This window comes from Aulonocara stuartgranti, assembly GCF_965226115.1.
Source record: "Aulonocara stuartgranti genome assembly, chromosome: 9".
Lineage (NCBI taxonomy): Eukaryota > Metazoa > Chordata > Actinopteri > Cichliformes > Cichlidae > Aulonocara > Aulonocara stuartgranti.
The window spans coordinates 8,541,600-8,555,774 of NC_138960.1; the positions used below are offsets into that span (position 1 = coordinate 8,541,600).

The 14,175-nt window shown below is 47.6% G+C and overlaps 1 pseudogene across 1 annotated transcript in view; it reads right to left on the bottom strand.

Moving 5' to 3' along the window:
- Window positions 1–14,175, bottom strand: part of LOC309713985 (partitioning defective 3 homolog) — a 360,712-nt pseudogene that overhangs the window by 96,130 nt on the left and 250,407 nt on the right. Inside the window, exon 20 of the transcript XR_014280682.1 lies at window positions 296–424. The product of XR_014280682.1 is annotated as a partitioning defective 3 homolog (transcript). The remainder of the gene's footprint in view (window positions 1–295; window positions 425–14,175) is intronic.

The following is a 14,175-nucleotide window of genomic DNA, read 5'->3' on the forward strand; positions in this document are numbered from 1 at the left end:
AGAGCACCATTAGGAGGTCAGCGCCTCCGAATGGCACAGGCAACAACAATCTATAAATGATCTATTTAATGTACTGATATAAAAGAAAGGAGGGCATTTCACAAATTGACATCAGAGTGCTTTCCCAGAATTTCCCAACTGTGCCTCTGCCATTTTGTTAATTAGGTAGTTTGCTAATTTTCCAGTAATCACAGTGGGGAGGGGGGGGGGGGGGGAGGGGGGGGGTGTTTCTTCCCCACTTTGTTCAGTTTAGACTGAAATCATTACAGTGCTGAAGCTCTCTTTGAGTACTCACCTCTCTTGTTCCAGTCTCATCTGCTGGGTCTCCTCTTCTGATGCCTGCATGTCCTCTGCTTTGGACTTAGTGGAGCTCCTCCTCTCCATCTTGTCGTCCAGCCGCTCGTCCTTCCGGTTCTTTCCAAACCTGGAAAAGAGAAAAGGTTTGGATTTATATTTGGGAAGCAGCTCAAAGGGAGCGTCCTTGGGAAGCCATCCATTATTGGAAGAATAAGAATAATGTGAATGTAATCAGAGTGCATCAAGACATATCAAATGATAAGACGACACACTGGCGATAGCAAGCTATCGCCAGTGTGTGAATGTGTGTGTGAATGGGTGGATGAGACTGAATGTAGTGTAAAGCGCTTTGGGGTCCTATGGACTAGAAAAGCACTATACAAATGCAGGCCATTTACCATTTACCAACTGTCCACACAACACAGCAGCAGAAAAGATTCAGCTATGGTATAAAAAGTAACTCTGCTTCCACTTTCTTCCTCTGTAGTTGATTACATTACACATATGGCCCACTGTGATCAAAAGTGTGCCAGACCAGTGAAAGCTCCCCTTTCACTCAGTGTAAAGAACTTCAACTACATATTTAGAGCCTTCTGTTTGACACCTGTGGTTTAGATGTTTGAAAGCTGTGCAACCAGGACAACTGGAAAGCTGGCTGATATCTCTAACACTCTGGCCAATGCAAACTTTTACAATTTAATGACAGGAGTGAGACACTGGTCTGGACATATATGAGGCAAGGTGAGGGACAAGCTGAGAGCATGATTCTCGTCAGATATGCTATGCACTTGGCAAGTCAAATGAGTGGAGAGCGTCTGAAGACAGAGCGTGAGAAAATGATGAGGAGAGGATACAGATCGCAGGCTTACAGCTGACGGGGGAGTACGGGGACATCTACAGGACCACACAGTCTCAAATGGCTTTGATATCTGATTCCATCGTCTGACTTCATCACTGCGCAGGATTACACGATAAAAGAGCAACTTCACGATGAGACTGGAACAGCAAATGCAGTTTTTATGGGAGCACGATGTCATATCCTGCTCCGTGGTGCAGCAAGCCGTGGAGGAAGTGAAAAACATGTACACAATGGAAGGATGAAAGGTACCAAGGGAGTGCACATCTGTACACCACACAGCAGCTCTATGCATGGCACACTGTCTGCTCTGGCATGACATCATGTTGCTGTGCTGGTGATTTGGCCAGTTTTTTTTTGTCATAGTTTTCTCAGTATAGACTTTTACAATAGCTATAAAACAAATGAATCCAATCATCAGTCAATCATCTTTCACAAAGCTCAGTGGAGTTTAAAAGTGTGACGTGAGAAGAAATTTAACAAAAACAGGACTGGAATTTATTGATCCATTGGAACAAAACTCTGCGTTCTTGCATTACAAACACCAACATCGCTTCTGATGTCCCCTCTGGGCTTTTGTTTTTTTGACCACTCCCCTCTAACTTCAGACAGAGAAGACATCAAGCTCTGTGCGCTCCAAGCCCCACGATGCTGGGGATGGTATGGTGCCAAGTTTATTATACTTTTTTTTTTCCATGGCTGTTCTTTATTTGACAGTTTGAGAACTTTCTCTAAAAGCTGAAAAAAGATTACATCAGACGTGGTTCACTTAGGGCCAGTGAAAGGAAATATATTCATGAAATGGGAGACTGGTTCCCTCAAGGATGTTTATTATTCTACTTTACATTAAAAGCAGCCTGGACCTTTGTGCAAATGGCTTCTCTTTTGGTAGCACCTGTTTTGGAATTGCAATCTTTCGAATGTGCTACAGGAGACCCGAGTTTGTGGCTTCGTAAAGAGCCCAGAGGCAAAGGGAGTGATATGTGGGCTCTTTTGTAGCACAGATAGCATACATTACCTGATTAATTAATCAACAAATGGCTCTAGTGAAGGCATAAAACTCTGTGCTAGAGCTGGGAATGATAATAATAATGAACCTGCTATCTATCATCAGGGCAGGTGACAGCTTCCCTGGCTTCCCTTCAAGGACTTTCATTAACTTCCTGAAAGAAGTTGACCTTTCTGTTTTCAACACATAAATATGCTAAAAAGCACGATCACTGGAAAAAAGCTTGTGTTGTCTGTGAACAGTGACCCAAATGTATTTGTCTGCAACTAAAAGAAGGTGATTTGTGTGCAGGAGTGCCCAAACTTTCCATTGGGGCTACAAAGTTTTAGAGGTCGATCCCCGATCCACCATCAATCTTTATTAGTTTATAAGTGGATAACGGGGTGCGCAGCTGGAGAGAACAAGTCACGCTGCAGGTGTGTCCACATCTGTTTGAGATCACATCGACAAATTTTCTGCAGCATCAGTAAAGTGCAGTTATTTGCATGATTAGTGGGCTTCTCAACACTGTGGTGGAGCTGTGTGCCAACCAAAGTTAACCTCGTGTCTCATCAAGCTGGCTGATTGGTTGGTTGGACGCCCAGAGCTCAAACTTTTCCTGAGCTTCAGCCTATGCACCAGGTAATGGTGCTTACTACACTCCATTCTGACTTGGCTAAAGTTAAGAGTGATGTAGACATTTGCGTCAGTAATATGCTGGTGATTTTTTTTTCCTGCTGCTCACGTATAATTTAAAGTGGCACAGTAAGGTGATACTTGTGTGGAAAACTGTGCTCGGCTGAGCTTTCCTGGGGAGTAAGAAGCAGCTTAGTCGTCTTCAATGATTTGTTTGTTCACTTCTGGTAAAGAAGAGCATGCTTCACTTTTTAGCTACTTTTCAGAATCCAGTAATAGACTGTGCTCACACTACGGTCACATGAGCTGTAGTTTTAAAATGCTGAATGCTGCCATCAATGACTCAGACAACAGCAGTGAAATATCCAAAATTATTCACAAGAGAGCTACTGACTGAATCCTTTTTTCTCCATTTTATCTTTGTAGTTGGATCTGTTCAGATCAGTAACTCATGTGTAGAGTGCAATTGTTACGTTGTTATTCCCAGTATGAACATTGACAAATATACCTGTGCACTACTTAAGCTGTAGTAAAATACTATTACCCATAGTGTATATAAAAAAATACCTCTTTTAATTCTAAAATGTGACCTATGAAAGTGAACTAGTTTAAGTCAACTTGTAGCGTTTATGAAGAGCGAACTGTTTATCTCTCGCTCCTTTTGTTTTTGCTCAATCTCTTCCAGTCATCCACTAAAAACATAAAGTAACCTTAAGGGAGACAAACCTTGGCCCTCAACTTTTTTTCCCTTCATCTGGATCGACATCTGTACAGTGAGCAGAGTCTTACAGTATGACATAGTGCAGATTAAGCCAAGCAGGACTCTGAACACGCAGCAACTCCCACATGAGAAATTATTTTCCCATCGCTGGTGGCCAGAGGAGGAAGGATGCAGAGGTGAAGCACAGGTGAAGTAAAGGTTCTGCACTGCCTGAGCTATTAGAAGGCTACTGGGACACTTGCTGGCTTACAGCGTGGCTCTGTTCTTTATATGAACAGTCTGGGTCCCTCCAGTGGGAACCACAGGAGAGCAGAGGACTACACTAATGCCAGTATTATATTTAACACTAGCTATTTTCCCCAAAGGAAAATATGAAGCTCCTTGGCATCAGCAGTTGTGTGTACTGTGTAATGGCAAAACATATTGACTTTCATACCTGTCTCTGAAAGATAAGTGTCACATTTGAGACCTGAAAGGAATCTAACAAAAAACAGTAACGATTTGGAGTTAATCAGCATCAGCTGGCACGGGGAAACTCGAGAATTTCTCCGTAAAACTCTCAAACTGGTATTGGCACCTTGGCATTAATCGGCACAGGCAGCAGAGCAGTCATATTGACAGCGAGGCCAATGAGGCTTGATAATAAGATATTGACTGGCAGCTGCAAGTCGGGAGTAGAATGACGATGGTGTAACTGTAGCATACATAGAACTGATTTTACCCTAAAGCTCTGGCCAGCTTCCTAAAGACTGGACTGCACTACGGTGTATTCGGAATCTGGAAACTGCCATAAGATTTTAAGAGCAGAAACTTTTGAACTGGAGGATAGGAATTCTTGATACTTGATGCTTACAGATCCAACTTCTGATTCCTTTACGGATTCTGGATCAGTTCTCTGTGTTGCCTGAACAGTGCAGATTAGGAAAAGGCTATGCTGTCATGAGCCTAACATCACTATGCTGCAGTGCACAGAAGAGAACAACTATTGATCAAAGAGAACTGTAATATTTGTAGGGGTATGATGCCAGCGTATCCTTCAACATCAACTCCAACCTTCATTTTATTACCTCTGCCGAGGAGGTTGTTTTTGGCAGCACTGGCACATGTATTCTGATAAAACCTTGTAGGGGTGTAGAGTGGAGTCATGTTAACAATCCATTAAAATTTTTCTCACATACACCAAGACCTTCAAGGTCGACTTAATGATTTATTGGTTGAAAATTGACAAAAAGGCCTAGAACTTAAAAACTATGATTCTAAAAAGGAAATTGTGGAATACACCAGGCACAAATACACGCACACGCAGGTATGTACTGCCAATTTCCACATTTATTGGTTTGTTTGTTTGACAGCTGACTCAGTCGCACAGCCTGACAGCTCACGAGCCCAGCTGATCTCCCCTCGCCGCTCCTCCCCATCTCACTATAAACACAGCGGAGGGAGACCATCATCAGTACATAAACACCATCAGCTGTTCTTACCGGCCTCGCAGCGCCGCCCTGTTGAGCCTTCTGCTCCACTCCTCCCCGGCAGCTGCGCCCGGGGCCACGCCCCCGCCACACACCCCCACCGCCCGTTCGAGGCCGGGGAGCCGTCCGGCCGAGCCAACTCCCCCCCTCGCGAGCGAGAGAGGAAATCGGCCACCGCCATCTGTGCCCCCGGCCTATGGATCACCTTGAACTTAAAGGGCTGCAATGCCAGATACCATCGGGTGATCCGGGCGTTGGCATCTTTCATGCGGTGGAGCCACTGCAGCGGGGCGTGGTCCGAACAGAGGGTGAATGAGCGTCCCAGGAGGTAATAGCGCAGGGAGCCAACCGCCCACCGGATGGCCAGGCACTCCTTCTCCACGGTGCTGTACCGGCGCTTGCGCTCCGCTAGCTTCCGGCTGATGTACAGGACAGGGCGGTCAGCTCCCCTCACCTGCTGAGACAAAACGGCTCCCAGCCCTCTGTCCGAGGCGTCAGTCTGCAGAACAAACGGGAGGGAAAAGTTAGGAGCGTGAAGCAGCGGCTCCCCACAGAGAGCGTTTTTCACTCGCACAAACGCCGCCTGGCACGGCCCCGTCCACTGGACCAGATCCGGGGCACCCTTTCGAGTGAGATCGGTCAGGGGGCTGGTTAGCTGCGCAAACCCCGGCACAAAGCGACGATAGTAACCCGCCAACCCCAAGAACCGTCTCACCTCCTTTTTCGTCCTGGGGCGCGGGCAGGATGCGATAGCCGCCGTCTTCTCCACCTGTGGCCGCACCTGCCCGCCCCCCAGGTGGTACCCCAGATACTGCACCTCCCTCCGTCCAACCGCGCACTTCTTCGGATTGGCCGTGAGCCCCGCCCCCCTCAGGGACTCCAGGACCGCGGCCACCCGCAGCACATGCTCCGCCCAGGTGTCGCTGTGGATGATCACGTCATCCAGGTAGGCGGCAGCATACGCCGCGTGCGGACGCAGTACCCGGTCCATGAGACGCTGGAAAGTGGCCGGGGCCCCGAACAGGCCGAACGGGAGTGTCACGAACTGGTACAAACCGTACGGAGTGGAGAAGGCCGTTTTCTCCCTGGCCTCGGCAGACAAGGGAATCTGCCAATAGCCCTTGGTTAAGTCCAGCGTCGTGAAAAAGCGGGCCGTGCCTAACCGGTCCAGGAGCTCGTCGACCCGAGGCATGGGGTAGGCATCAAAGCGTGACACTTCATTCACCCTGCGATAGTCGACACAGAACCGTATAGACCCATCCTTCTTCGCCACCAGAACGATGGGGCTACACCAGGCGCTGTGCGACTCATCTATTACTCCCATCCTCAGCATTTCCGCCAATTCCCGTGACAACCTCCCCAAAGTGTGGAGTTTTGCTCTCAGGTCCAACACGTACTGAATCTCATTTTTGGCGGGGCTCGGACCGTCCTCCCAGCTTTCTTTAATCAGGTCGAGCACCCCACGTGGCCTCCTGCCGAGCAGCAGTTCAAAGGGAGAAAATCCCGTGGAGGCCTGGGGCACCTCCCGCACTGCGAATAACAGAGGGTCTAGCCAGTGATCCCAATTGTGTTCATCCTCGTTAATGAACTTCCGAATCATGGATTTTAAGGTCTTATTCAGCCGCTCCACCAGCCCGTCAGTCTGAGGGTGGTAGACGCTGGTCCGAATAGATTTAATGCCCAGTAATTCGTACAGTTCCCGCAGTGTACGAGACATAAAGGACGTGCCCTGGTCAGTCAGTATCTCTTTCGGGATTCCGACTCGGGAGATGACCTGAAACAGTGCCTGCGCCACACTTTTAGCCGAGATGGTGCGCAGCGGAACTGCTTCCGGGTACCGCGTTGCGTAATCCACCAGGACTAACACAAAGCGGTAACCGCGTGCACTCCGGTGAAACGGCCCGATGAGGTCCATGCCGATGCGCTCAAACGGGACCTCAATGAGGGGGAGAGGGCGCAGAGGCGCTCTCGGTATGGCCGGCTGGTTAACAAGTTGGCAGTCCGGGCAGGACGCGCACCAGCGGCGCACATCCGCTCGGATGCCAGGCCAATAAAATCGGGCCGTTATTCGCTCCAGAGTTTTCTCGTAGCCCACATGCCCTGCCATGGGGTTATAGTGGGCCGCCTGGAAAAGCGTTTCCCGGCAGCCCTGCGGCACCAACAACTGGGTGTGTGTTTCCTCAGTCTGAGTGTCACGACTCACTCGATATAATCGGTCCTTTAATAAGACGAAACGCGGGTAGGTCTGCGCGGCCTCAGGGCGCACCACGTGACCATCAATAGCCATCACTTGGTCAAAGGCTGAGCGTAGGGTGCCGTCACGAGACTGCTCCAGTGGGAAATCACCCATGGGGGACACTTCCAGGGCCGGCGTCCCCTGGTGCCGGCACACGGCGCCTCGGGGCCGGCACTGGGGCCTGTTTGGCCAGCCTCCGTCCGGCGTCCCCGGATTCCCCTGCTCCAGCGGCAAGGTGGTCCTCCGCCAGCGTCACCGCTACCTCCAAGCTTGCGGGCCGGTGGCACCGGACCCATCTCGCCATCTCCGCTGGTAATCCTTCCGTGAACTGCTCCAGCACCACCTTGTCCACCAGCTTCGTCTCGCCCACCGATGTTCCCGGCTGCAGCCAGCGCACCGCCGCGTCGCGCAGCTGTCGGGCCCAGGCGAATGGTCGGTCCGTTGTAGCCAGCCGACAGGCCCGGAACCGCCGGCGATGGTCTTCGGCGGTGAGCCCCAGCCTGTCCACCACCGCCCGGCTCACATCCGGGAAGCTGCTCCTTGACGCCGGAGGCAGACTCAGGGCCGCTGTTTGTGCCTCCCCAGACAGCAGGGGGAGCAGCCGCGGAGCCCACTCCTCCCGCGGCCATTGGCAAGCCTCCGCCGTGGCACGGAAGGTCTCCATCTGTGGGTCGTCCCCGTCCCCCATCCGGGGCACCGTCACCAACAGTGGCGAGGGCTTCGGCGTGGCAGCGGCCCCGACCAGCAGCTCCAGAACTAGTGTCTGTCGGTCCGTTTGCTCCCGCAGCGCGGCCAGGTGGGCACGCTGGTCGGCCGCCTGATCCCGGCTCATCGCCGCCATCTCCGCCAGCATCTGCGCCAAGTATTGCAGGGGCTGGGCGGGTGGCGCGGCCTGTGGGTCGGACATTTCCCCACCGGCACTCTCCTGGGTTTAGGCACTACTTGTGGAATACACCAGGCACAAATACACGCACACGCAGGTATGTACTGCCAATTTCCACATTTATTGGTTTGTTTGTTTGACAGCTGACTCAGTCGCACAGCCTGACAGCTCACGAGCCCAGCTGATCTCCTCTCGCCGCTCCTCCCCGTCTCACTATAAACACAGCGGAGGGAGACCATCATCAGTACATAAACACCATCAGCTGTTCTTACCGGCCTCGCAGCGCCGCCCTGTTGAGCCTTCTGCTCCACTCCTCCCCGGCAGCTGCGCCCGGGGCCACGCCCCCGCCACAGAAATGTTGCAACTTACATCATCATAAAGCGATGATGTGTTTTTTTTCTACCCAGTATCAGTCCACCAGACCGAAGCAGTGTTTAATGATCCACTGTCAGCCACCTACCTCACTGTGGCGAGCAGCAGGTAAGAGTGATGCATACACAAATACACACAGAGGAAGACGGCGAGATGAGACGCAGATTGCACAACTATCATGTGTGCAGAGACGTTCCGTAGATGCGATCAGCACTGTAGTCGCATGCAAACAGAATCTAGACAAATTCAGAAAATATTCACAACTCATTCATTCAAAGCCTGAGCTACTCTGGGCTATTTATCACTTTTTAGTCCTGATAATGACTGATTGGCTATCAAAGCTCATTTGGATGATGCGTAATCTGACATGCATCAGTAAAATCTGCTTTATTAATGTTATAATGGCCGCAGATTTGATTAAACGTAGAAAGCAAAATTGAAGCATTCAATCCACGTGTCCTGACTTTGACATCTGCAGACAGCAACTGATCAAATAAAATGTTTTCAAAATGCTGTCACACATTAGGCGTATTACTGAGTAGCAGCCTTCCCTGGATTTGTCTGCTTCCATTAGAAAAGGAGTCAGTAAATAGGTACTCCATTCAGCGTGATACATCATCATACATCACAGAAAGCAGAAGGGTTTATACCACTGGCTGTGGATGCCTCATACATCATCTTCATCGATTTACAGGGTGATAATTCTTCAAGGCTGCGATGCAACAGAGGAGTAAAAAGTCAAAGACAGAATTTCAAAAGATATGAGGGGGGAAAGAGTAAATTATGCAAAGCCTTGAAGCCAGTTTGATTGTTACAATCATTTAATCTGGGGAGTGGATTAGAAGGGAGCTAATCTGTTTTGACATCTTCTGTGGGGAATTTCGCAGTTTGTTGCTGACTTAGGAAGAAAAGACAGGGGAAAAAATGGCTGTCTATTCCTCCTTTGAAAATTTGTGGGATTTTTAAAAGTGAACCCGAGGGTATGACGGACCACACGGCTTACCCTGCAGATGATGCGCTCATCATATGAGGTGTTACATCTTCTGGCATTATTCAAACCTGCAAATGGAACTAGGTGAGCGAGAAAGGAGGGGGGAAAAATAAAAATGACTGCATCTATCAATTTGAGTAAGTGATGAGAAGATAATTTCAAGGGCAGACAGAGAGAATCATTATGGTTTCTGCTCAGCCAACCTGAAAGTTAATCCAAATCTCCCAGGGCGAAGTCCCCGGCAGACATCTGATGTGGTGTCTGAGCCCCCCCCCCCCATCGCCTCCGACTGTATTTGTGGCAGTCAGGAAGAAAATAAATTTTTATGCCTCCACCCCTGCATTTCATGGTGATAATCTATAAAGCACCATTAAAATACTCTTTTCTCTCAGAGAAAAATCACGACTTGTGATTATCGTCATATTGACCTGGGGGGGGGGAGAGAGTAAGGAGAACAAAGTTAAGACAAGTACACACACACATATACACACAAGCAGAGATATAGTATGCTCTCTCTAACTTCAGTTATTCCTCTCCAATGCAAGCAATAAGGAGCAGTACACGATTTCTAAACACGGCACCCGGCGCAAGATACTGACAGTGGCATGTAATTTTAATAGTGCCTTGTTAGGAGGGCCAGACTTTTATACATTTGTCTTCGCTGGATAAGTGTTGTTGCAGCTTTGGTGAGTAAACACTCTCCACCTGAGGTGAGACACATAGCTGTCTCATAAAAACAATAAGATAGAAAAAACAAAGTAGGAACTTTTTTCTCTTCCCTGGGAATCACGCTGTGACCCAGCGATCGTTAACGGGCATTAAAGGCGCATTCGTTATCGTAGAGTGGCCTCAGAGTAACGCTGCCACCGCTGGTTTCCTGGGACACCAACCCCACAGTGGTATGGGATGATGCCTCCAACAGCCACTGGCTGATTATCTCCCTCCCCGTGGAACTCATTATCTGCAACCTGTAATGTCAGTCAGTTCATTCCCTGCTCAAACAGACCTCTTGAACTAGAATGTGTAGAATGTGGAATTCCTCAGGAAAGCATTTTCCTTAATATCTTAAGGAGCAAGACTGCAACCCTCCGTGTGTCAGATCTTTGAGTTCATAGTGTCTTGGGTTTGGTGGTGGTATAGCATGCACCTTCAGAATAACACAGCCTTTAATACTTCTGCACATCCTCTTGCCTTTTATAGAGACTGCTTCCCACAGGTCACAGCTTTCACCTCATTGGATAAGCCCATGTGTACACTAAACCAATCAATTTCCTTCAGAGAAGCTGTGGACAGCTGTTGTTGATTGGCTGCAGCTCTGGAGGGAAGTCGGGCCTAATTCTTCCAGTGATGGTGTGAAAAAAGCAGGAGCGGGGGCGTAGGAGGAGGGAGGATGGGAGTCAGAATGGTTCATCCCAGGCGAGACAGTGATGGGTTCTGCACCGTGGAGGCATGACATGCATTTATTCATGACATCAGTGCACCACACCCCAGTAGGGGGACAATGCCACAGGAAAAATAATATTTTCTCCAGAAAGTTTTACACCTCTTAGGTCTTTCAGCTGAACAGCAAAGACAGCTGTCACGTCGAGGATAGATCAGTTTCAGTAATGCTTTGTGTATTTTTAGCTGTTTTTTTCTCCCCACACTAAAATAATGACAAAGAAAAATATTTTACAACCATACGCAATCTGGGATCATTTTGCTTAAACGTTCTATTTCTCAACCAATATCACTGTCTCGACACATTTACCATAAAGAGCTTATTGAATGGAAATGAATTCCCTGACAGGTGCATTGAAATTGGTGCCATACCAACCTGTAGAAAATTGGTTTTGGCCTTAAAATGCACCCTTTTTCCTGCCATCTCAGACAGTATTTCCTGTTCTCTGTCAGTCAAGCTTCCTGTTTTTTCCCCCTCTCTTCACTATTGTTTTACAGACTTTATCCAACATCCTTAACTCAGTTTTTCTTTTAGATTTTCAAATTCCAGCATGTGAGAATCTGATTTTAACTGAGAAATGTTCTTTTTGGTCGCAGAGACCATAGAAAACACACGGATACGATGCTCCCTCGTCTATTTAGTCCGGGAGATGAGGCGTTCATGTTTCCCAATAAGAATTTCAAATTTAAATCCATCTGATCGCACAGCCGTTTCCACTTGAAAGAGCTTGGATCTGCATTTGTGGATGGTACAGTGATCTGAATCCTGTGCAGCGATTTCCATCACAGAATCGTTTTTAATACATTGAAGCCAAAAGATTGACTATCCAAAGACCATTCTCTGACCCTTTTGATATTATGATCTATGATATTCTATGTTGTAGATTACACATTAAAAGTCTTGCACGGTAAATTATCATTCTGAAACTTCTCCATAATTTGTAGATGCAGTTCTTTTGCAGATTGGTGAACCTCTGCCTCTCTAAGATGCTCTTTGTATACCCAGTCATGTTAGCGATGTGCTGCCAATGAACCTAATTAGTCGTAAAATGTTCCTCCAGCTGTTCCCTTTTAGCAGCACTTACTTTTTTTAGCCTCTTATTGACCCAATGTTGCCATCATCAAATCCAAAATGAGCTAATATTCTTCACGGAACAGTAAAATGTTTCCATTTACAACACTTGATGTTTTTTGTGTTTTATTGTGAAGAAAATCTGGGTTTATGAGATTTTTTGGGATTGTTGCGTTCGGTTTTTATTTACATATTTTTTATACATGTTTTTATTGAGGCTGTACATCTCAGTGAATGGCTGAGGCTTGTTTCTCTGCCTCCAAACTACCAACTATGAGATTTAAAGCAACTGTTGAACTAAACACACGTGCATGTCTGTGTGGGAGAGTCTGCATATCTATTTACAATCAAAAAGTTTCCCTGTGTGTTTTGTATATTTACAAGAAAGAAAAAAAGAAAACAAAACCCACAATCTATTCATTTATTCTGCACTAATTATTCATATTTAAGAAGAACAGGATACACACAAACACCCGTGCATGTGTGTGTGTTTATGGTCTTTATGTTTATGCGTGTGCCTGTATATCAGGGAACAGCTTGGCTTTTCCATATTTCAAGCAGCCTGTGCAATACAAAGGACAAGGCCCAGCCCAACATGATTGCCTTTAATGTTTCGCATAAATCACTGAGTTGTGCGTGCGTGTATGTTTGGAGGGGAGGGGAGTTTCCGTGCACACTCGGAGGAACAATTCAAACCCATGACACCCCTGATTAAAGCCTCTCATTACAACACAAATAAACAGTCTAAACACATTCATACATCCATTTGTTAAAGTGTATGAGCGCAGCGAGGAGGGAGTTTCTGAAGGACAATTTACACAGAGGCACTTGAGCAGCTTGGAGGGAAGTTCAGGTATTGAATTGAGGCTTTGAATGCGTGTAGTTGTGTGTAGCTTCTGATCATATTTCCCTGTGATGATGTTCTGTTTGATTTATTATTTTCATTGCTCATCTTGCAGAGTTTCTTTCTCTTGTGGTGCACAAAAAAAGAAACATATAATTACTAAGAGCCATAAATTGTAGATGAGAGACAAAAAGTTCACATACAATCACATTTGATTTTCAATGTGTAGCCCACCTGACCCCTGAGGGTGTGCTGTGGTATGTAAGTGGTTCTGTGAGCTGTGAGGTGGGGCCTCCTTTGATCAGACTTGTTTGTCCGGCATGTCGGACAGATGCGTGATTAGATTGAGATCTGGGGAATTTGGAGGCAGAGCCAACACCTCAAACTCTTTGTTGTGCTCCTCAAACCATTCCTGAACCATTTTTGCTTTGAAGCAGGTTGGTATGTGGCAAAGTAACATCTACATGGATGGTAGGACCCAGGTTTTCCCAGCAGGACCTTAACCAAAACAGCACACTGCCTCCATCGGCTTGCTTTCTTCCCATAGTGCATCCTGAGGCCAGGTGCTCCCCAGGTAAGCGACACACGTGCACCCTGACCCAAACCTCTAGCCATCACAGTGTAAATGGCAAATGGTTCTTATATAGCACTTTTCTACTCTGAGCACTCAAAGCACTTTATACAACTAATTCATTCACACAATCACACCCATTCACACGAGCACGTTTTTTTCTAAGTTGTTAAGTGCTTACTAACTAACATTCATACACATTCACACTCCGATGGGGTTAGTATATTGCCCAAGGATATTTGGCATGCAGACTGGAGGAGCCTGGGATCGAACCACCAACCTTCCGGTTAGTAGCTGACGTGCTCTACCACCTGTAGCTACAGCCACCCCTGTAGCTCAGGTGGCTTTGAGGAAAAAAATGTTCACTTGCTCCCTAAAATATCCTACCCACTAACAGGTGCCCTGATGAACAGATAATCTGTGCTATTTGCTTCCCCTCACAGTGCTCATAATGCTGTGCCTGACCGCAGTATGCTGTCCATACACCCTCACCCAGGGATACAGTGATGGAGGAGAGGGTTTTATCAGCAGAGGAGCTACAGTAGGTGGCTCAGGCTGTGACCTAGATACAGTACAGCCTGCTGCATTCCTAATGGGCCATTTTGATCACTGCCACTGTCTGCGTCCTCAGCCAGGCTTCTGCTGCATGCCTCCAACACAAACCCTCGACATTAGGCAAACACAACACCCAAAGTCTGCTCAGCTCTTTTAATGACGGAAACTTCAACCGCAGATGTCAAGACTGAATTTTTTGGAATAGCGCTGCAAACTACCGGAGATGTGCACAAACTAATGAGAA